The sequence below is a fragment of the Cuculus canorus genome, chromosome 6 (assembly GCF_017976375.1).
Source record: "Cuculus canorus isolate bCucCan1 chromosome 6, bCucCan1.pri, whole genome shotgun sequence".
NCBI classification, from domain to species: domain Eukaryota; kingdom Metazoa; phylum Chordata; class Aves; order Cuculiformes; family Cuculidae; genus Cuculus; species Cuculus canorus.
In genome coordinates, this window is record NC_071406.1 from 9072539 (window position 1) to 9096621 (window position 24083).

General features: G+C 36.6%; 1 protein-coding gene across 5 annotated transcripts in view; it reads left to right on the plus strand.

Moving 5' to 3' along the window:
• DPP10 (dipeptidyl peptidase like 10) overlaps positions 1–24083 on the plus strand; it is a 521204-nt gene that overhangs the window by 381775 nt on the left and 115346 nt on the right. The window lies entirely within an intron of this gene.

Genomic DNA, 24083 nt, shown 5'->3' on the forward strand with positions numbered 1-24083 from the left:
AAATGAAGACTCTGAAACTCTTGTTCTTTTGTATATTTCATCTGCAATTCTACATAATATAATATGATTGATGTGCTTAATTTCTCTTTGCAAAACCTTTTGATTAAATGATAGTGAAGTATATATTTAAGGGTATACAGAAATACTGCAAAGTTTTCAGCTGAGGCGTATAACCATGACTCCTCTGAAATGTCATGCCAGTTCATGTAGTAGAGGTTTTGTAACCTTTAAACTGTTCTGTTACTAATTGATTATGTGAAAGCCTATCCCTTAATGCTCCTTCATGTTTTAAACAACTGTATATTTCTTTTATGAATGATACTAAAAAAGAAATTCTTGATTGGTTCATATCATGGAAGTTTTATTCTTGGCCTCAATAGTCTGAAACCTGTAGTCTGATTCTTTGTTTCTCATAGTGCTTAGAGATTTTGTCGGCTATTACGTTGTCAAAACACAGTTTCAATCTATAATAACATATAGAGTTTCCTAAATTAAATCTTTGATCACAAACAAAAATGAAAATGCTTTTATAAGTTTCCTTTGTGCGTAGTGGTATTTGTATTAAATGTGGTATTAAAATATCAGCTGTTATGCATTACAGAATAGTTCTGGATTGATAGACAGTGGTTATTTAAACAAGTTGGGCTTGTTTTGTTTTGGTATTGTTATTTCTTTTATTATTGTTCCCAATTTTAAAAATACAAATACTTGTTAATACCTCTGATCTTAATATCAGAAGTCAATGTTCCGAAATGAGGAAAGATTACTACTGTTTATCACATTATACTACAGCGCAGCAGTTTATTTCTTGTTTTGTGTTGGTACCTGATAATACAGGAACTGTGTGTCGTGGGCTGAATTCCTTAGAACAATGAAATATGCATTTCCAGGTCAATTTACAAACCTTTTTGGCTTTCCGGTAACACTGCTGTATTTATCTGTATATCCGCAGCTTTAATAATTACACCTGCAAACTGGAAAATGTACTGAAAGCTGATCTGAAGTATTCTAAAGGTGTTGATGTAGAATGATTCATTTACTCGAGACTAGTTCCAAGTAGGTTTTCTTCTACTGATTCTGGCTCAAGCTTTTTTTGCAGTATGTGTTGAGCAATGAACCGGGAAAGAGCTGCTGCTCTTCTGTTCGGTGATTTTGTTAGAGAGGGTTCCAGTTTTATTGTTGTCAGAATAAATATTCGCTCCTTGCTTTTTCCCTTCTTTATTGCTTCTTTTTGTATGAAAGAGTTTAATAATCCCTTTACTGATGTGATTTCCTTGTTTGATATATTGAAATTTTCATTTTGAGTGGGTTGATTTGTTTGGGATTTTCTTAGTAGTTGCATATGTAGCTGGTATAGAAATATAGGAAAACCTGAAAATATCCATCAGACTTTAATACATCTACATTTAGCAACATCAGGGTGAATCCCTACCCCTCACTAAAGATCGTCTATTGAAATGCAAACTGCTCTCAACGCATGTTGAATATATCCCTTTGCAGGAGAACTGTGCTTTTGTATTTCATTCTTTGTTTTGTTATAAAAAGCTTTTCCTTCCTTTTATAGTCTAGTTGCTGGTAGTTATTTAGAGGAATGAGGTTTGCAGCATTTACATTTTGCATCCAGCTATTTTCTTTGCCCAGGTATACTGACAAGAAGTAATTAAAATGAGAAATTAGCAGGGTCTGGCCAGGAGTTTGTGGTGGTAGTCCTGGATGGCTTTGGATGAGGTTTGTTATGCTTACTGTTGAGTGCTCCAGCTCGGCTTATGGCTTTCAAACCAGAAATATCCTGTTATCGTGTTCTCTGGAAGTGGTGTCGATGGTGTTAAGATTGTTTAACAGCTGGATGATGTCAGCCAGATCTTCAGCTAATGTAAATAATAATGATTTCATTGAAGTCTGTTACCTCCTGAAAAGAATTGGTTCCATAGGATGGAAGAGGAAATGGCCAAAAAGAGTATAACTCAATTCTTCTAGAAGTTAGGGAGAAAAAAAAAAGAAAAAAGAAAAAGTAAGTGGTAAAAAGCTCTTTTTCCTCCAGATTATCTGTTCTTGGGATGCTTTGTTAGGCTGTTGAGGCACTTTCATTTTTTTTAAATCTGTTGGGGAAAAGGTTTGAAATGCTTTGGAAAGCATTTTTATTTCTGCATAACTAATGCTCCGTGATGACGTGGAGGGTTAAATTAGTGTCCATTCTTCTTGTGCCTTCTCTTCTTGTTTTTGTTTTTTTTTTTTCCTCAGTCAGAGGCTGACTTATTGGGGCTGGATAAGAGGGAATCCACTTCCCTACCTTACTCCTTCCTAGCTCTTAATGATGAATTATAAAAATTTATTGCCTATAAAATTAATATTAAACAGCATAACTGGAGTTTTTCATATTAGTTTCAGTAGAATCAGGCCAGATTCCTTCTTCATATTTCACTTGAGTGTAACTTCTTACAAAACTGAGGATTTGGTTATTGTCATATGTTACAACACATGCTCGAGTCTTTAATAATACTCAGTACAAGGAACTGCAAATAACTTGTAAGCATTTAGTTGATGTCACCATCTGCTGTAAATTGCCACAGATCCCTGGACTTTCCTACCTATGTTTGCCTCTTAATTTTCATTTTTTTACCAAGATATAGGTGTGTAATTGCACTGTAATATATTTGATGAGATTTCTGGGTTTGTGGACTGTCAAGGCTTTGGGGTTTTCTATGTTAATTTTTGTTCTTTGTAACAAACAGTAATATAGCTGTAGCAGATCTATTAATCAACAATTTAATAAATAAGCTAGTGTGTTTCAGCTGAACAAATTGGAGAAAAATAGAGACTTTTTTTTCTTCAAGACAGTTTGTCATGAAATAGTAATTAGAAACAAGGTTATTTTGATGTTTGGATTAAAAATAAATGTTGAGTTAAACTAAATAGTTGAATATTTATTTTACTGTTGTCAGCATTTTCTTTAATCTATTTTATGCTCAGAATGGCAAACTTTAATTAAATTTGCAGTTCTTTCAGCACAATTAAGAATGTCCTCTATGCATAACGGGACATAAATCTGCATGAAAATAAGCCATCTTTGAATACAAATGTAATAATTGAATGAATCATTTCAATCATGCTTAATAGAAGGAACAAAACCATTTCATGTGGCATAGCAGCTGTTTTGGTATAACTCTCTAAACTTCATATGGAAGAAAATTCCTTTTCTGTGGAATTCCAAGTATTGTAAATTGATTTATGGACATCAGATTTCCTCCATCTGTATCGCAGCAGGTCGCAGAACATAAGCCAGTATTACTGGCATAAGCACTGTTGCTGTCTGGCTTTTCCTTTTGGAGCAGAAGGCTGTGGCAATTGTTTCTGTGTGTTCTTTGCTGCAGTACTCAATAGTTCTCTGCGCTTCTGAAATGCTTTCGTCAATTCTGCAAGTTTCCACTTTGCCAAAACTAACATGGATCGACTGTGTGCAGCAAAGAGTTTCTGTCACTCACTAAGTTGGTTAGCACCGCTGTAAAAGTCTCATTTCTGCAAGGCAGCAGTTCAGTAAGTAGGAATGAATTTGAGAAAAGAGTACATATGTTCTTGCTGAATGTCCTGTCATCCTGATTCTCCTGGAATAGTGTGAACGCAGCAACAGGAAACCATTGTATGCAGAGAGGGGACAGTTTTGTACTGCTATTTCTTTTTTATTTTGATTTTCCCTTGAAGATCGTCAAGGGTATGAGCAAATAATGTGACGCTCTGAGATGCAGAGTGCCTAAGCCAGTTGACATCTCCAGAGGAAAGGTTATTTCGCTATTGCTTTTAAAAAGGACTGTGTTAAAATGACATTTCTTTTTTTCTCACTCTGCTAGTGGTGTTAATCAAACCTACCAAAACCTGGTTTATAGTTTTGATTAGAAAATGGAAATCAGACCCTTTGTTCTTGCACTAATGGTAAAGAGTGGAAGGGTAGACTTGTAGTTTCCAATGCTGTGAACAGTGAGGTCCTAAGAAATTCTTTTACCGTTGGGGAACTTCAGTGCCCCTCAGCAGAACGTTATACCTTGCAACCATGCCTGGAGTCCATGTGAAATGAAAATAAGCTTTACTCTGGGTATTAGTGTGTTTTTTGCTTAGACATCATAGGCGTGTTCTCACCATACTCTCGATAGAATATAATATGCCACAGAAGAGGAAGTAAATGAGATCAGTTCCTCTTTTTCTTTTAAGTCCCGTTTATTACTCCCTTAATTTAATAATCCCTTCCTTGTGATTTTTGTGGTTTGGGGTTTTTTGTTTGTTTGTTTTCCTACAAACTGTCCTTTCTTTCTCCCTGCTTTCAAATCCCTTTTGAATACCAACTTTCACGAATTTTTCCTACTTCATTTTCTTCGCTATTACTAAGGCATTATTTTCTGCTTTCAGTGCAAGATGAATTATGTGCAGGTTTCTCTAGCTCTTGGTTCACAAATGTGCTTAAAAAACAGATTAAAGTTCAACTCTAGTTTGGAAGCATAAGCATTTATGTACTCTCTAAGAAAGCAAACGTCTTTGTGAATTAGGGCTTCAAACTGTAATCTTCTTTAGCCATAGAATTTTAATAAAACAATGCATTTAGCTTAAAGGTCCATGAAAATAGCTTTTAATAATTCTTATGGTAAGATCAGGGTGAAGAATAATCCAATCCCCTTCAGAAAGGTAGGAGCAAAATAGTTTAGATCTAAACATCACACATTCAGTAGGAACGAAAAATATATCAAAAGCATTTCTGAATATTTGTAGTTGAATATACTGAAGACAAGTGTCCAACACAGTGTCTGATGCAAAGAAACCCCAAGAGAAAGGTAGTATTTCTTTGCTGTGTGCTGATTCCTGCCACCGCTTTGCTGCTCTAATATCTGTTTTTAGAGGGAAATGATAGGGAGTACTGACCACAGCCTACAGCAAATGGAGGGTGAATGGTAACAAGTGAGATACTCATCAAGCTTTTAGAGATTGCTTCTGATCTTGGCTTACTTGAGTGCACTGGAAGAGATCTTCAGGAGTTTGCAGATTGGATCAATCCGTGGGGGGGAATAATTCAATGAAGACTTAAATTATGATTATTTGTTATGCATTAGGAGATTCTCTCTGCCAGTTAGGTGGAAAATAAATGTTCAATTTTCAGTAATCTTGGTCAGTGAAATTAATTATTGGACTTTTTCCTGTAAAAATTAAAGGCGAAAGAAATTACCTTGACTTATGTCTTATTTTTAATCAAGACACTGGTATTAATTTGTGCAGGTGTTTGAACAACGTGGTTTATACAGAGCTTATGAAAATCTGGCTTAGAAGAGCATTATCTGGAATACCGGCTAATGGTTGGAAATGTACACAGCAAAGATGAAATGAAATCTGTCTTCTAAAACATGGAAACAATATTTTCTAAACAATTATACCATACAAAAGAATAACAAAAGACTCCTTAAACCAGCAGTGATCTGGACAACCATATTTTATGTAGCACTGTCTATGAAGTAAAATTCTGATGTAAAATTCAAACTAAAAGCTTTTTCCTTAAAAAATGCATGCCTCTTCAGATAAACCTGTTTTTCATGTGTATTTCCTTCGGCCTTCAGGGTCATCTTTCATTTGCTCATTTTGAGATGAGTCCAGAAGCAAATCATGCATGTGCATACTCCTGAACTTATGAGATCATAAATAAAAGTCTGATCCAGACATGACTTTCTCATTCATCTTTATTTCTTGTGAAGAACACGAAACAACAATTTTTTTGTCAGCTTTAGGGCAGTGAGAGAAAAATAAGAAGGGAATGTTAAGTGAGATTCACCCCCAAAATTCAAAGGTATTTCTTGCAAATGCTTTTGCAATCTATGTTATTCTTTTCTTGGCTATGACAAGACTAGGTGTTTAAAATGCTGAGCAATTCATAAAGCTGGGCTGTTAAAATTTTACCCTTTTGAAGGCTGCTGTTTGAGTTAAGGTTTAAGTGGACAGATCAGAATTTGTTAACGTAATAGCTAGGCTGTATGTGATCTTGGCATACTACTCACCTATTATGTATATTTGACTTTATTTTGTGTAGCTCCAAAGGTATGCAAGGCATTTTAAAGACTTAAAAAGACAAGGTCTTTGCCCAAGGAGCTGATGTGCCTTGTTTAACAATCAAAACAAATAGATCACCCTCTGCTTTTCATAGGAAATCACATGAGACCGAGGTATCACTGCTTTCTAATCACTTACTGGGTCTCTCTGTTCCATTCATGCCTACTAAATTGCTGTTCAACCTCAAATTTTATAGGTAAACAAAGAAAATAAATAATTCTGGTTTTGGTAGAAGATGACTCTCTTTTTCTTTTCAGATTTGCCGGGGTTGAAAAATTGGAATGAGTTTTCAACTTTTTGCTCAAAGACAGTATTGAAATAAACCCAAAACATTGTGCTTTGCTATTGTTCAGTAAAAAATGGATTCTAAGGCATTTAGCTTTTCAAATAAAATATTTATTGGCAGAAAAACTATTTCTTTTCAATGATATCATCATTGTCATCAAGAATGAATACTGTTATTTCAGCAAGACTTAGTGTCCAGCTGAGTTTCTACAATTCAGCAGTTTAGAAACTGAGTCTTAGCATAACTGTGATTTTCAAATGGTCGTATTCCTACGTCATGTAATAATTCATGGGAACTGGAATCCCTGTGTGCTAATGCTATATAAATAGGCAATATTACACTGTTTAAGTCAGCAGCTCCCTTTATATATGAACAATTTATTTTTTACAGCGTCACTTCTAACTTCTGCTGTGAAACCTCCAACCCTATCACATCCTCCTATTTCTCTTTTGTGCATTGATAATGTGCAGAAATGTCCCAGGAATGTCCATTGGAAGTGAAAGGTTTGTCTGTCATGGCTTATAGGCAAAAAAACTCTGTTTAAAAGGTGTTTTGGGTTGTTTTTTTTTTAAATTCCATTTATCTCTTGCTGTAATGTTATATATCCTAAGGATGTCAGCAGAAATAGCGTACAATTGAATGCTAGTTTTATGGTTGTCCCGTGTTATATGTGTTTTATTAGAAGATTAGGTACTAGTGACATTTTTATCAAATATCTATGAAAATAAGTCTTCCTCAGCAATGCTGAATGGAAAAATAACTTTTTTAAAAATAAAAAAAAAAACCTCTAAGGACACCCTGAATAAATTACAGAGCAAGGACTGTTAGGAGCCTTAGTTGGAGACTGTATTAGTAGCTGCTGGGGGCTGGAAAAGCTGAACAGAGCTTCTATTTGGTTAAGATCAGTCAAGAGTTCACCACCAGCATCTGGAGTCAAATGGCACACCCATCTGTTTTTAAAAATTCTTTGTTCTGTGCTCCCAAGAAATAATAACTCCCTTCTCTGCTACCAAAAGAGTCTGGGCTAAAAGAATATTTTATACATCTCTCAGTTTTGTCAGGCTTTACCCTGAGCATGAATCATTGTTAGTTCAACTGCTACACTTATTGATTTCTCAAATACGAGAGCTGGCTCACATCTTCAAATGCAGTGAATAAATGACTTCTGAGGAGCAAAATCACTTCATGGATCTGACTGACCCATTATGTTAAAACATTTTACTGAAAGTCACATGTATGTTTTTTTATGATGTAGATATCAGCGTTTTCCGTAATGACTGATTTCAGGTCTAACTTAGACATACTCCTTCTAGATGTACTGAACATAAGCAGGATTGAATTACTTAAAGAACAGGCCTCTCAACAAACGCCTACGGTCCAGTTTGTGTGTTCAGTACACTTAGAAAATCCATTTGAATTAACGGAGCTTTTTTTGCTTTTATTTCATTTTTCATAATACCCTTTATCTGAAATTCAATAATAATGTATCTTACTGAGAAATGTGATATGCATTATAGCTTTCTCATTAAAATCTTAAATAAGATACCATTAGTATTGATGAATGTAATCCCAAATGGTCACTTAATCTTAAAATAGGCATTGATCACAGATTCAGAATTTTAGTCTTACAGCCAAACTAGTAGATGTTGCTAGTGGTCATGAATTTTATACCAAAAAGGAATTACCATCTTTCTTTGCATGCAGTGTTACGAGTTAGATTTACAAACTGGGGATGACTTAGTGAGTTTCCATTTTTTTTCTAAATGCAACGTTTTCCAAAAAACTCTCTTTAGATAAATTTGATATATATGAAATGCTTTGGCACAGCCTTGGAAACTCAGAGTTTTCATCTTTAGAAATATTTTGTCTTTGACTGTAGAAACAATTTTTAAAGTAGAAATTAAGGGGAAGAGTTATTCCACAGTGTTGATGTTCTAACATGTGTTTGTAGTCACATTAATAGAAGAGACACTAGAAGTCTTTAAATATCGTTAAAATAGCTAAACCAAATATCCATATAGAGGAGCTCATCTGTTTTTCACAATTTAAATGTAAGAATGTGTTTAAATATACAAATATACATATATATATAAATATGCATATATATATATAAATATAGGTGGAAATATTTATTTTTACACAAATTAGAATTTAAATACCAGTATGGACAAAGTAGAAGTATATACAAGCCAAAAAAAAGTAGAAGCTTATCTAATTTTGTTGATATTGTTATACGTCTTTTGACTGAAGTCTGTCAGTGACGCTATCTGGAAATCAAAACCCCCAAATATCATATGCGTATTTTATTTGATTTGTTAAATGCTGTCAAGCATAATTAAACATTGCCCAGAGAGGCTGTGCAGTTTCAGGATCAGGATGGACCAAGCTCTGGGCTTCCTGCTCTGGTTTCAGTATTGATCCTCTTTTGGTGGAGGAGGTTGGACTAATGACTTCCTAAGATCCTTTCCACCTGGGTGAGTCTGAGAGTCAGTATGATCACATCAGCAGTATTGCTCCTTGAGGTAAAGATTCCCGAGATTTAAAAGAACCCAAAACCCAAATTTTTTTGAACAGTTCTTGAGAAAGAAAACAGATGTCAAATGTCTACCCAAATGTCCTGTTTTGTAAAGTGCTAAGTAATACATAAATATTCCTTAAACCATTCTCAATAATTTATTCATCCTTCTCTTTTGTGTTCTCTTAGATTATTAATGTCCAAATGTTTCTATAACTTCATGCATATGAGAAAGCTCATCCTCTGCCTCTCCAGGTTACATGAAAAGTTACGGTTCTCAATGCAGCAAGCAGATTTGGTTGGAAAAAGTTCTGAAATGTTTGTGCTCTGCAAAATGAGGAAAATCAGATGAAGGAAAAAGCTAAGCTCTGACTGAAGGCTCAGAGTTACTTCTTATTACAATTAAATAGTCAAACAGGCTGGCCACATCTGGAAGCTATTTTTGAAGAGCGGGGAATAAATCTGCTGTTCCAGTTACTCTGCATAATTCTTTCTCTATCAGCAGTGCACATTGAATAATAATTAAATTTTACTTAATATAGATGTTGGAAAAAAATTCATGACTTAAAAGAAGAAAAGCTCTCAAAGTGGCTGGTAAGAGTCACAACTCCTTTTTAATTCCAGATTGTGAGTTTGTAAGTGGTCAGAAGAATCCAATGCAAAATCTACAAGTGTGACTGTGACTTTCTTAACACCAACCTAAATGATTCTGTGAGAGACTTTTTACATTGTGCATTCACTCAAATTGATTGTAGGGGGTGGTGTGTGCTGGCTTTTTTTACTTGTTTCATAACAGGAAAAAAGAAAAAAGTAGGGTGAAATCTTAAAATCCTAGCACCTTTTTGGAAAAAAATGTCAATCCAAAGATAAGTTCAGGTGTGAGTACTGCAGTAAGGATGAACTGTAGCAACAGCAAATGGTCCAGAACATAAGGAAACATGTTTAAAAGCTTTCCCCCAGAAAATATTTGTTCTTCCTGCATACCTGTACAAAAACAATCTTGAAGCTAGAGGGTGTTCTATGCCATGGCAGCTCCAAAGCTGCTTGTCACGTTTCATAGAACCACTGCAAACGCATCAGAATTTAATTTTCTTCCACAATCTTTCACTTTCACTGTGCAGGCAATATCATTAACTTTATATTTAAGTAGCAGCTTTTATCTAGCGGACACCTAAAGTGCTTATCATGTCTGAACTTGATGAAAATGCCGTTAAAGTGAGTAGAACTTTTTTTCTTTTGTCTTTAAAATGGATTTTTGGATCAGCTTTTGTCTACCTATCACACAAATGTAATAGAGTCATCTCCGGAGCCTGACAGCAGCAGCCAGATGGACAATGAATAAGGCGGTGGAACACTAGGGTTTTCGGCAGGATCTTGTAAAGGATAGTTTTATCAATGTTTTTAGAGGCTCATCAGTGCTGTAAGTCAGCATTTAGGTTTGTCAGTTGTTTGCCATTTTGTGAACATTAGTCATCTCCCTTCTCATGGTGTTCCCTCTCTTTAGGGACAGCCATGATAGAGGCTTCTGACAGCTCACTATCATCAGTGTTATTTTCTATAGCATTTTGGGTGCAATTCACTTCGCCCTGATGCATTGTCAGCTTGTATTGGTTCTAATTGCTGTCTTCAGTGTCATTATCTCAAAGATATTTTTAAAACTATGTTGTCCTCCAGTGGAAAGCTTCCTAAGTGTGACTTTCAGCTGCTTCTTGTGGATTCGGAGACCAGAATTGATTTGAATTCTTGTCGCTATCTACTTCATCTGTCCATTGTCTTAAATCATTCCTTCATTGTTTGTGCTGACATGTATATGGACATGCTACGTTTAATGTGTTTAAGACGAAGAGGCTGCATAGGGGAGTGAAAGCAAATTTATTCTTCTGCTTTTCCTTCCCCACGGTTGGTACCACGCCTGCTCACATCGGCTGTTCTGTCTTTGGGATTTATCACCAAGGAGCTGAACAGGGTCCTTGCATCCCACCCTGGTCTTCACCAGCTGTGCTGGCCAGACGGGTGGAGCAGAGAAAACAAGTGACTGGTGATCTTTAAGGTCCCTTTCAACCCAAACTATTCTGTGATTCTATGAATCTCAGCATTTCCTCTGATAGTTGTTTGTCTCTATACAGTCCCCTGAGGACAACTGTGTCTCAAACTGTGATCTAACAGATTCTGCTCAACAACTTGAACTCCTGTTGCAGTTCTGATGGAGAATTCACTAATCCACCTGTTTATACAGTTAGTTTGGAGGAGGATTACTAGGAAGAGGCTATACTTATTAGATATACTGACATTTGCACCTGGAAAAGCTGTTCTTGTTTTCATGCTGTATCAATTAGTAATATAAACTGTTACACACCTTAATGGAGTTTTTGTTTATGCATTTAGATAATTTGCAACTGCAGTGGACCTATTAATTCCAGTCCTTACTGATATCACGTAGTCCTCCTGTTCTAAAGATGCAGCTGGCTTTTTACGTTTCTTTTAACTTTGATTTTCAGTCCTCAGTAAGATATGGAAGATCAAGATGGCAGAACTAACTTTGTGTCTCTCTGATGCCAGTGCTACATTACTTGTGTTTCAGATGTCCTCTTGAGTCAACAACGTGAATAGTGATGGAAGTTTTGCTACAGCAGTTTTATGAAAATCTTAAAGGATATGAAGTTATCTGTGCTTTTAGCTCATTAAAGTGTTAAGGTTAAGGGCATTTGAGGTTAAGGGCAGATGATTGTGCTAATGTAAGCTTTTTCGCGGCTTCTTTAAGATACTGGTTTGCATAAGTGGTTTAATTTACTGTATAGGTCTTTACAGTTTGCTGTGAAGTTTATACTTGTCCTGTAATCATGTCTATGACTGCCAGTTAAACTCAAGAGTCTTTTCTTGAAAAATGTTGTGCTATCTTAACCTGCCATTGTACCAGGAAGGCTCAGGTTACTGTAATGGTTAAAGAAATTACTTGAAATGGTGTTAATATACTCTGCTTAGACTTGAATTAGCAAATTGAAGTGGTACTTATCATCACAGTAGGGAGTATAGGGCTATTTGTTTGTTCACTTCTGATCTTGTATCTTTTAAGTTACATAAAGCTTCTCTGTGAATATTAGTGAACTTGGATAATTCTTATTTTTGAGGTGATGCTTCTTTTTTTAATGTGCCTCAGTCTCAACCCACGTGTGATTCCATTATGCTGTTCTTGAGGTGCTGAAGTCCCAGTGATGTGGGGGGAAAAAAATGATGTTATTCTGATCATAGAAATGCTCTGTGTGGCAGCTTTTGTTCAGAGATCCCCAAGTGAGATTGAAGCGTTCATGAGTCATATCTCTCAGGAGTGCTTGTTTTTAAATTTGAATACATTATATATTTATATACTTTTTTATATTTAAATTATACAGCAAAGTTATTCTCTATTAGGAATATAGCCGTATTTTATTTTTTTTAAATATTAAACTCAGTTGAATGCTTTAATGAAAAACTTCTGAACTATTTAATGATGTATTGTTACACCTAATTATTCAGTTTGTTAAAAGATCAGGAGTGTTTGGAGTGGATGGTTGGTGTCACCACCTCCTCAAATTTAAATTTTTGGAATAAAATGCTTTGCCATATAGCTTTCTGCATGTACAAGAACAATACAATTGTCTTGAATAACACTTTGCTTGCATTGTTTTTTGAGCAGCGTATTAAAGGACAGCACTGTATTAGAGGAGGGGTTCTCAAATAACAATCATGGAAAAAGGAGAAATAACTTTTTATCCATACTTACCAGAGAATTCAAGTATCAATCAAGTATCTTAAGGAAGGTGCAAAAAGATCCATTACCCTAAACCCTTTGCACACATCTGCACTAAATCAATATGGCACAGAGATCTTAAAGTCATCTGATGTGGCCTTGCACAGCGTAGTGCAGAAGTAGTAGTCAAGATCCTGAAATAAAGGGATAGGTGAGTTAATGTGTCCTCCTCCTGAAAGTCTCAATTGGATATTTTACACTTTTCGTGACTTCTATGAGCAGTTTTTCTCACCTTTGCTCAAAGAGTAAAGGAAGATACTGAAAATATCCAGGGAGATTGATGTATTCTTTCATAAGAAGAGCTAAAAATGCTTGGTTTGTTTTATAGAAGGATGGGATAAGAATGTGCTTTATGTGCTAGAGATTATTGTTGCCATGAGAACAAATGAATGTCAGCTGCAGAGTAGAATCATAGAATGGTCTGGGTTGGGGGGGACCTTAAAGTTCATCAAACGCCAGAGTAGCAGGTTCTTGGGGCAGTCTTCCAGTAGTTGAGCAGAGATGACAACAACGTGCTCAGTTTAAGGGGAAATCTTGACTAGTTTGTGCATTTAATTGTGGGAGAGTGTTGCATGTGATAGCAGTGGGATAGGTTTGATAGAGGAGAGGTCTGTTTAAATCTTATTATTCAGTAGTTATGGTGTAGTTTACAACTGAGTGGATCAAGTGATAAAAAACAATAATTAATAGAATTTTTTAAAAAATAGGAGAAACTCATCACTAAATATCAGAACCAAAATGAACATAATTCAAAGAAAAGAAAAAAACTGGTAATGAATGTTGAACAATTCTATATGATGAAGTAGGTGGACTGGGTGATATAGGAGAGAATTTCTGTGTCTAATTGCATTTGATCACTTTGATCTTCAGACTCCGATGTATTTCTCCCTGATGATTTCCTGCTTTCAACTGACTTGCATTCATTTATTACTAGTCCTACACAGAACATCCTTGCCCACCTCTGCACTGTTCATCTATAATCTATTAACTTTCCTTTTTTTTTTTTCTCAAAGCATTTACTGTAAGATATTTATCACCCAGAACCATTCATCACAAAAGTGAGTTAAGAAAGAAGTGTTTATGAGCAAACTTTTCTGATAGTAGAATAAATTTTTTGGAGCTCTGGTCAAGTGAATTCCTGCCCCATCCCACTATTATCACTAACATAGAAGAGAACTTCTCACTTACAGGGAATTTCAGACAGAAGAGTTCCTCCGGTTCTTTTCAACTTGACTGTGTTTGTTGAGGGGAAAATATTCAGTATTTTAAATGAGACAAAAGTAGCAAAGAGCAGTGTGAAGCCTGTTCCAAGGATTTTTTTTTCCTCCATCTCAGGTTCTGGCAGTGGATGAAAGAGACTGTTCAAGGGTGAATTGAATCTGGTCAATAGATTCGAAATGCACAACTACCTAAGTAGATTAAATAAGATTTAAATCAAAACTGACTTCGTAACGAGCTTCAGTGTAGACAGTGAAATGCTATGTCCATAAGAAGACACTGAAAACTGCCATCTAGACCCTATCTTGGATAAGAAGAGACATTCATCTATGGATATAAATAGAATTAGGAGCAGCCTCCTCACATTCTAAATATTTAATCACTTATAAAGATTGCATTTGATACACTACTTCCCAGTCATAAATTTCAAAGTGTTTTAAGAATATATAGAAGTGTATTTATGTTGTGGTTTTGGTGTCCTGTTATTGTCGATCTGTTTTTCTGATATCTGATTTTCTCATGCTAGTTTTTACCAAATCTCTGCTTTGGAATAGAGTAAAAAACAAATTCAGTTGCTGGGAAAGGGTAGTTGTGAGTGCGGGGTAATGCATGACATGATCCCTATATTTAGTGTGAATGTGACCAGTGAAAACTTACTTGACAGGTAGTGAAGTTGTTATAATCCCTTTGCATTGCTACTAGATTTTTCAAGTTAAAAGTTACTGGGTAAATTTCTGCTTCTCTAGCAGTTACCATTGTTTTGTTGAGGCATGTGAGGAGGCATGTTTCTGCAATATGGGCCACAACTTCCTGTGCTGAGGTGTGCTGGGCAGAGACACTTGAATAAGCACTGAAAGCAGTAGGGATGTTCAATGTCATGGCCAAACTATTTCAAGCTAAGAAGAGGCAGGAATTAACTACTCGGGTCAGTGTCCATCTTGCACAGGTGGGCTGTCTCCACAAAGGTCTGCACTGTGTTGTGCTCCTGCGGAATACCCCAGCACCTCTATCATCTATTCAAAGAATCATAGAATGGTTTGGGTTGGAAGGGACCTTAAAGATCACCCAGTTCCACCCCCACCCCTCCACCATGGGCAGGGACACCTCCCACTGAGTCAGGTTGCTCAAGGCCTCATCCAACCTGGTCTTGAACACCTCCAGGGATGCGGCATTCGTGACTTCTCTGGGCAACCTCTGCCAGTGTTTGCCTGTGAACAAGTAAACATTTCCTTCCCAATATCTAACTAAATCTCCCCTCTTTCAGCTTAAAACCATTCCCCCTCATCCTCTCCCTGCACTCCCTGATAAAGAGCCTTTACCCAGCTTTCCTGTAGCCCCTTTAAGTACTGGGAGGCTGCTGTAAGGTCTCCCTGGAGCCTTCTCTTCTCTAGGCTAAATGAACCAAACTCTCTCAGTCTGTCTTTGTAAAGGAGGTGCTCCAGCCCCCAATCATCTTCACGGCCCTGCTCTGGACCCGCTGTAACACGTCCACATCCTTCCTGTGCTGAGGACTCCAGAACTGAATGTGGGACTCCAGGTGGGGTCTCATGAGAGCAGAGTAGAGGGGCAGAATCACCTCCCTCATCCTGCTGGTCATACTTCTTTTGATGTACACTTCTTTTAGTGATACCTTATTAGGTATTACTGCAGGCTTCAGTAAGCATTATTGCAAAGTGCTTTAGCATTGATCAGGGTATTCTTTTTTTCCCTCTTTTCATTTCCTGCTCATTGCTTGAATGTGGTATCTCTAGTTCCATATATAGCAACTAAAACTTTTAGTGGTACAGTAATTCTAAAAATATTGGAACTTTTTAATGCACTAATGCACAGTATTGGGTTTGCCTTTTGTTCACTTGCTTTGGAGTAGCAAATATAATATTCTAGAGAACAGTGTTTTGAATTGATTCTACTTAAAAATCAATAAATAAAAATAACTTGGCACACGAGGGAATTCTTTTGCAATCTTCATGGAAACTATTGGAAGATATAATAAAACCTTAAAGTGAAGTAATATGTAGAAGTAATCTAACAGTGTTGACTACATCATTATGAATGACAGGATTATGATGTAAAGTACTTTCTTAGTACTGAATGTCTATTTATATTTGTGACTCTCTTCCAGTTCTCATGGGCATAGTACATAAAAATGATCTGTATTGTTTAGAGAAGTGTCAGAAAGGCAGAATCTTTCAGTGAAGTCCTAAAATATGCTCTTCATTTCTCTTCTGCGTGTCTTCAGCTTAGCCATCCACTCGTTACGCTTCCCAGCTCTTACTGATTCAGTAGGTGCAGTAAAGACGGTTCTACCGAACTAATTGGCAGTGAGGTTTACTAGAGCTGCTCTATTGTATTTAGTTTGAATAAGTTACTACTAAATGAGTTCAAATAGCTATTATGCATAGTACTCTGGCAAAAATTAAGGTGACCGAGATCTAGACTAGCATAAGTGGTGGCAGGATTAGGTAAAGACAGCTACAGCTGGAACAACTCACTCACTGTGAAGACATTTTGGGGCTCTTTTGGCCAATATGGTAGACTAGAAATCAGCAAGTCACCTGCAGAATTTTTGTCTGTGTTTACATCTTTTTTTTTTTTCCATTTCACAACTCAAGTTTTGCTCTTTGCATGTGTATTGTAACTGCATGTGTGAAAAAAACATTTTTCAGTTCCGTACTACTGATGAAGCAAAAAGATCTTGTTACTTCTGAATGTTCTCTGGCCTCTGGAAGTGCGGAATGGTGATAAGTGTACGTAAAGGCTGGAAAGATTTAAGGAGAATGGAATATAAAGAGTTAGGATCTCCTTTGCATGTTTTTGGAACACGCTCCCTGACTTGTTTCTGTAAGATTAAAATTACATCTCTCTTATTTATCATTCTTTAAAAGAGTTAAGTCAGTTAATACGTCACATAAATCGGAAATTTTCATTTGATAAAAGATTATATGGTACACTGAAGTTTGCAGCTTAAAATCTTTGACTTTCTAACCAGGCTTCCTGAGAACTACTTTATACCAAAAAGGAAGCATTAATATGTTGTTACAAGCAAAGCAGTTCATGTAAGTAGCACTAGTTTATTATTGACGTGATTTCCCTGAAGCTCGACATCGCTCATGATGCACAGAGCTAAACCAAAACCCTTTCGGTACTCAAAATTAGGTTTTAAATGAGATTTGGGGGTGGAAGGCTTTACTTGCTTTTGAACAGCTCTCCCTACTGCTCCAAAGGATCGCTACAGAGTGACTCCTGAAGTGAATAAATGAGAAACGTATAAGCATATCTCTTGAGTTTATTGCCATTGTTTTACAACAAATCTAAAAAAATCTATCAAGGCCCTTCCTATAGTTGACAATTCGAATTATCTTCCTTTACCTCTGAGAAACATATATGGGCCCTAATATTTGACATGTGCTTATCGGTTACATCAGGAGTGTGCTTTTTTTCCCCTTCCCCTTCCTAAGATTTTAGGCTGAAGCATATTTCAAGAAAATCTTTTATGTAGGCTCTTCTTTTATTCCTATTTGAGGAATAATTTGTTGTATCCCTACACATAATAATGACCCCTTGGGAATCCAGCCATTTTGACAGAAAGGAAGAGAGAAGGAAAAGATACCTGAAGACTGGGAATATCACAGCTTTCATCACGGGGTCTAGATGTCCAGTTTCATGAAGTGTTTTTATTTCGTGGATCAAAAGAGCAGGAGCAAGGGCAGGCGTGTAGAAACAGGTGAATAGGAGATGAAGACAGAAAGAACAATTAAGTGATTCAGCATTATACTTTTTTCAATGCTAGGCACTGTATTGCATACCCTACATCTCAAACGCAATAATTAGATCCACAGAGGTCTTAAGCACAACTATTCTGAATGTATAAAGCTGTCAGAGAGCACAGCATTCAGGCACGCACTGCTAATGCTTATTCAGTCAGAAAATAATGCACAATGTAAAAAGGAATGCCAAGAGTTGTGAATTAAAACCAAAATAAAGAGTCTGAAGTTCTCTTACATTACAATCTTTCACTTGAAATCTTGTCCTAACAATTTAAGCGTACATTTAATGAGAACAAGAACCTTTTTAAAAGGAGCCTCTAAATGAAATGTAAATTGGATTTAAGATAATGTATTTTTTTTCCTTTTCTCTAAATAAAAAAGCTAAGAACTTAAAACCTGGAATGTAATTCTGATCCAGAATATCAGCTGATGACAACATCCTCTGAAAATCGATTTGTGATCTGCAGATAGTCAAGCTGACCATGTGGATTAAAAAAAAATCTTCCTTTTTATTTGGAAATTGTTAACAGACTAGTCCTTGAATTAGTTGTTGATTGAAGAGTGTGACTATGAAAGAAAGTGTAGGATTCCAAATTTTGATGCTAGTTTGAACAAAAATCAGTTTTTAGGACAGATAAACATTTCAGTAAATTGTTTATTGTTTGGGTTAATTATTTTCCCAAAAGTAAATTAGAGAATCTTTAGAAACATCCAAATTCTAGACATGTAATGTCTAGATGTAATAAAGATAAATACTTCCGTATGCATTTACATAAAATTTTACTAAAGAAAAACCATGCAAATGTCTCTCTAACTTGTGTTCACAAATCTGGACCACCTTTTGAGGGAAAAGACGTTGAAATTCTCCAATTCTTACCCAGTCAAGAAATGAAATTTCAAATCTACTATTTATTTATTTATTATTATTATTATTATTATTATTATTACTATTATTATTATTATCTCCCATGCCAGAAAGGCTTTTGTTTGCTTCAATTACAGCAAAAATCATGGTATCTCTGCTGGCTGCAAAGCTTCCAGGAATTGTCACTCTGATTTTCCAATTTATAAATGTGCCAAGAAAGTAATTTATGTCCCTCTGCTCTCTAAATTAAGAACATTATCAGACTTTCATGTACAGAATACTTTGCTTTTGAACACAGTTGTTCTCCGTGGTCGTGTGTTTATTTTCAGAGAGCACTTCCACATAGCTATGCAAAAATAAATATGTTTATTAGAAGTAAACCTTGAGCATATTCTGAATTTACTTCCAAATACATTCAAGCTTTTGTCTACAGAGTAGGTAGGAGGTTTCAAATGACCAAGGTTTTGTTTGGGTTTTTTTATTGTTTTTAAGTGTTTTTCCCACTTGCAAAGTTGTAAGAATCTTCAAGTGTCAAAATGTTTTTCCATTTTCAAGAGTGAGGAAGTGGTACTTTCTTTCTATGTCTTTTTTCTTCACCCAAGGCATATATTTGAAACTAATTCCGTAGTCCTCTTGTGCTTGCCGCAAAATGAGTTGTAATGCTGAAAAGCAGAGAATGAGAGGTGATGAAAATTGGAAGAATTAAACTGCGTGAGAGTGGAAAGAGAAGCCATTATTGCTGTGACAGTTTTGCAGTTTTGAGACTTGTGGTTTTCAGATGTCTTTCTTTAGTTGAAAATTAAATAAAGTGAAAACAGTGATGTCTTGCTAAGACATTCAAACTGCAATGTGCTCCAGTTTTAAGGTAGCTTCAGCCAGGTATTACATTTATGAGGGTATGCAGTCAAGCTTGTTTGGTTTTGTTGTTCTGGTCATAGACATGAGTAGGTGCTCAAGTCGTGGAGAGGCTTTATTGAGGGGTCTCATGTGGGAAACTGGGAGCCCTGAGCACAATCTGCTCTAGAAGTGTGTGGCTGAAGTGAGAAACTGTTGCAGCTCTCCAGCCTTGTTCTGCTGTATGGTAGACACTGAATGTATATGTGGTTGAAGGAATAGTCAAAATTTAATGGCTTTCGTGTTTCCTTTGACTTCTAAACCAAAACTGGTTGGTTAGGGAGAGCCCCACTCCACCACGTGTGTGGACCGTGTAAGGATGCTGTCAGTTCGTATGAGCACAACAAACAGTTGTCTCAAGTCCTTTGCTTCTCGTCCCCACCCCCAACTGCAGAGAAACACGCTGCAGAGGAAGAAGTTTGTAATAAATAAATAGTGCTGAAAAGTGTTTGATAAGCGCTAACGATAGAAGAAAAAGAGTCTGCAGTGAAATGTATTGATGTGTTCTTGAAGCAATGTAAACCAGCACAGGCTAATTACAGCCTTATGTCTGTGGTACTTACTCAGATATTTGATATTTGTTCAACAGAACACGTGTGTTACTATGGCAATCATTTTGTTTATCAAATGTTAAGTAAACGTCAAAAAAAAACCCAAAACCAAACCTTGAATGTTGGGGTTTTTTTTCTGTTGTGACTGGTGTCTCCAACCCACACACAGCTGTTACAAAATAGCTAACGGTCTCCTAGTCTATAGGATTTATATTCTAAAGTGGCAGTAGCATCACGGCTTTCAGAGGCGATGTCTGCGTTGCTTGATATCTGTGCACTCGTCTGTAAGCACGAAGCAGACAGAACACCTTCCTCCACCCACGCTGTTTTGCCACATGCGAGGCACCACTTGCTCACACTGCATCGCACTTGCCTGCCTGGTCTCCAGGGACAGATCCTGTAAGATCCCTGTGGGATAATTCACTTTTCCTTATGGCCCCAGTGAAAAGGATATTCTAGCCTATCATTATAGAGAGCTACAAAAAAAAAAAGCACAGTTTTGTGAATTTATGGTTCAGGAATGGAAATGTCATTTCTTTGGAGAAGCTCCTGTTGCCTGGCTCAGCTGTTTACATGGTAGGGCAGGTGTTCAGGTTGATGTATTGCCCACGTTCCCCTCCAGGAGTAGTGAAACCCTGATAAGATCCACAAGTGCTGTTCACCCGTAGCTATTACTGACATCATCTCTTCTCAGAGAGCTGCTGCAGTGGAAAAGGATGAAAGGATGAAAACTAATGCTGTGCACTTTGCCTGATATTTTCTCAGAACTTGTGAATGCTAGTGGCATGGATTTTTTTCCCCCTGCTATTGAGGACAATGCTTTACAAGGACATACCTGACAAATACTGTCCTTAGAAGGGAGCAAGAAAATGTTACAACTCCGTTTTCATGAGTGCTCTCTTAAATTTTCAACTGAGAACAATGTGCTTTATGACCTCTGGCAGAACATTGAAAGAAAGAGGCTTTGGCTATTTATAACAATGTCTGGTGGACATGTAACAATGACAGCACAGTTAACTATTTACCTCTTTCAAATTCATACATTTGGATACAACTCTTTGTTGTTTCTGCATCACAGCTATTTTGAGATGTGTGAGTGTGATGGTATTTTAAGAAAGAGGAAGCAAGAAGCTGAAACATAAATCCCTTGTATGGATTATGCTCTTAATGCATTATATCAAGAATCCTCCTTAATTTGATGATTACCCAGAAAACACTTTAGTACTTTATTTCCTTTTAAGATACTAGTAACTATGTCAGCACTTACTGAGTCACATCACCATTTCTGACACTTCTGTCTGCATGGCTGTGCCCAAAAATTCACAACTCATTTCTGAATTATTTGGGAGATGAAAGCTTTGTCTCACACAGAGGAAAGATCCTGCTGAGAAGTGGATCGACCGCAAAAAGAGGAGTTGACATGCCTTTCTTAGGTATAACTTGGACATCTGCTTCTCTCTTCTGCTGAAGTTTGTAGTCTTTGCTCCAGACTGGCAGAACTGTGCAGAGAGCAGCTGTTGCCTGGGTTATGCATCACTACGAAATACTGCTTTTCTTGGGGTTCCATCAAGCCTAAGAGTGCAGCCTGAAGCCTAAAGGGACAGTGCTCATAGCTGGAGCTGCTGAAGGAGATGAGGATTAAGTGTAAAGACAGATATTGCTCTTGAATTGCAGGAAGACTAAAGAAGTGCTAAACAGAAAGGCAGGAAGGCAGAAAGAAGAACAGGAGTAGAAAATTGTCTATATTTGACTTCTGCAACTACAGTTTATGTTGTAACCTCACTGCATGAGTTGAGTAGTGACTGAGGTGGACGCAAACACAGAACATTAACAGTTTTGACAAAACTGCTTGACAAAAGTGATGGAATTTTTGTGTGGGGCTTGATAGGGTTGTATGGGCAAGAATATGAAGTTTATATTTATTGACTATCTTAAAGTTTAGGGGTATTGTAAAGCTTGGAATTTTAAGAGGAAGATACCTTGGAATAAGGAAGATTGATCAGAAGAAAACTTATTTGATATGTTGGTTAAAAACTTATGGTATGTATTGTATTGCCCAAAAAGATGTTAATAATCTTGGATCTCCCCTATCCTCTCTTTATTGAACTGCTCAGAAAGCTGAATTTGGAAAAGCACATTTTTTGTTGTGCTTTAAAAATAAATCCAGATAGTTTGATTGGGAAAGGAAACCTCATAGAATTTACATACGGTGAGAATTAGCACATTCTCAGCCTTATAATCTCCTTTAACGTCAATATTGTCTGCAAGTCAGAGAGAAGACAGAAGAGGTGAGAACTTTTCTTTAGCTAGTTTTATCCAGCCTTTGACCTATACCCACTGACATCTTGATCCTACTCATCAAAATGCCATGGATTTCAGCAAGGTGATCATTTCACTATTAAAGCTTTCAATATGAAGGCTGGTCTAATGTGTGCCTAGAATATGTGTGGGAGAAAGACCAAACCACCCTGAATATTGGGCCCTCACTGATTCATTTTACGGAGGAGATCACGCTGAATGCAATTTCAGCTCACACCGTTGCCTGATTCTCATAGTTGCATGCAAGTTCTGCCTATTTCTGCACTGAGCCTGGACCTGACATGTTTGTATCTGAGAAGGAAGTAGTTGTTGGTTGGTTGCTGCTGAGGACAGTAAAGGAGCGCTTTTGGTGGCTGATTTTTCAGGGTTCTGATTCAGGCTTCAAAAAGATTAACAACAAGATTCCTTCAGCACCAAATCAAAGACAATTCCAGGATTAGTTGACATTAGGCAGGACATTCAAAAGGTCGTCATGGTTTTACCAGAATGGAGTTTTTAAATTTATATGCTTCTCATAGCAGTTTTCTCTACAGTATTTTCCAGAGGTATGGACTTTTTTCCTCCGTGACTGCAGTGATTTTGTTGCTGGTCAGACAGCTGTGGTTCAGAGATACACTAGGTGGTCATATCACACCTTCACATCCAATGGAAAGCAAAAATAGTAACAGATCACCTGCAGCCTCTGGGCTTTGCAGAGATGAAATTAGTATGGAGGAACTTTCCTCTTGCTCGTATTGGCAGTGTTTCCCAGGGGAACTGCAGACGTCTTCAGCTCGCAGGTCAAATCTCTGTCTCTGCGGCAGTTTTAAGACTGTTGCCCTTCACTTCTTCTCTATACCCATCATTCCAAGAAATTCTGCTTGGAATACTATACAATACGTTGGCAGTAAAGATTTGAATTAAATGTGATGTTTTTCTCATCCATTAGTCATTCAATATATTTTAATTTGTGAACCTTAAACTGTTGTAAAAAACACCTGAAATCCCCATTTGTAATTCTGGGAATAGGAAAAAAAATTGAGTTTACATGGGTTTAATGTTGTTTATATTAGCATGATGGTATGTGTTTTTCTTTTGCTCATTTTTATTTTTTTTTTAATTGATAACTGGGTTTGGTGCATTTTTAATGAAACACATTGTTCCTAGGTTTTATTTTTAAAAATTAATTAGAAAAACATGAGCAGACTGTAATTATAAGAACCGTCTTTTTCTCCCTTCAAAGCAGTGCCTCTAAACTTTGAGTGAACACAGTGACTGATCTTCAAAGGAAAATAATGTCTCCCTCCATCCAAGCCAACTGCCGCCTTCAGCCACTCTAGAAAATATTTGAGTGACTTTCAAGTTTAATTACTTAAAATGCTGAACTGGAATTGTTTCTAATTAACTCACGATTTAAATGTAACTTTTTGGTTTTGTTTTTGTTTTCCTGTTTTGAGCTAAAACTTCAGAATAACTTCTACAAATCAAGTGAGGCAGATCTGTTGGGAAAAGGGCTCCTTGAGAAATGTGACTTTACAATGTACTTCTTGCAGAAACCTGAAGTATTTTTGATAAACGTGGGTTTGGTACTGGCAAATGAATATTTTCTTTTAGTGACTTTTGTTTTTTTTCATCCAGCCCATTTGTCTCTGTCTATGCCATGATATATAAAGCAAATTGACTGATGACACATGATCTGCATTTAATCTGAACATCCAGCAGTAATATGACTGCAGCAGCATGTGTTTACTCTAAATCGTACCACAGACAGCAGATATAACAGAATGACAGAGACCACATATGGGGTGTTCTCCCTGTTAGATT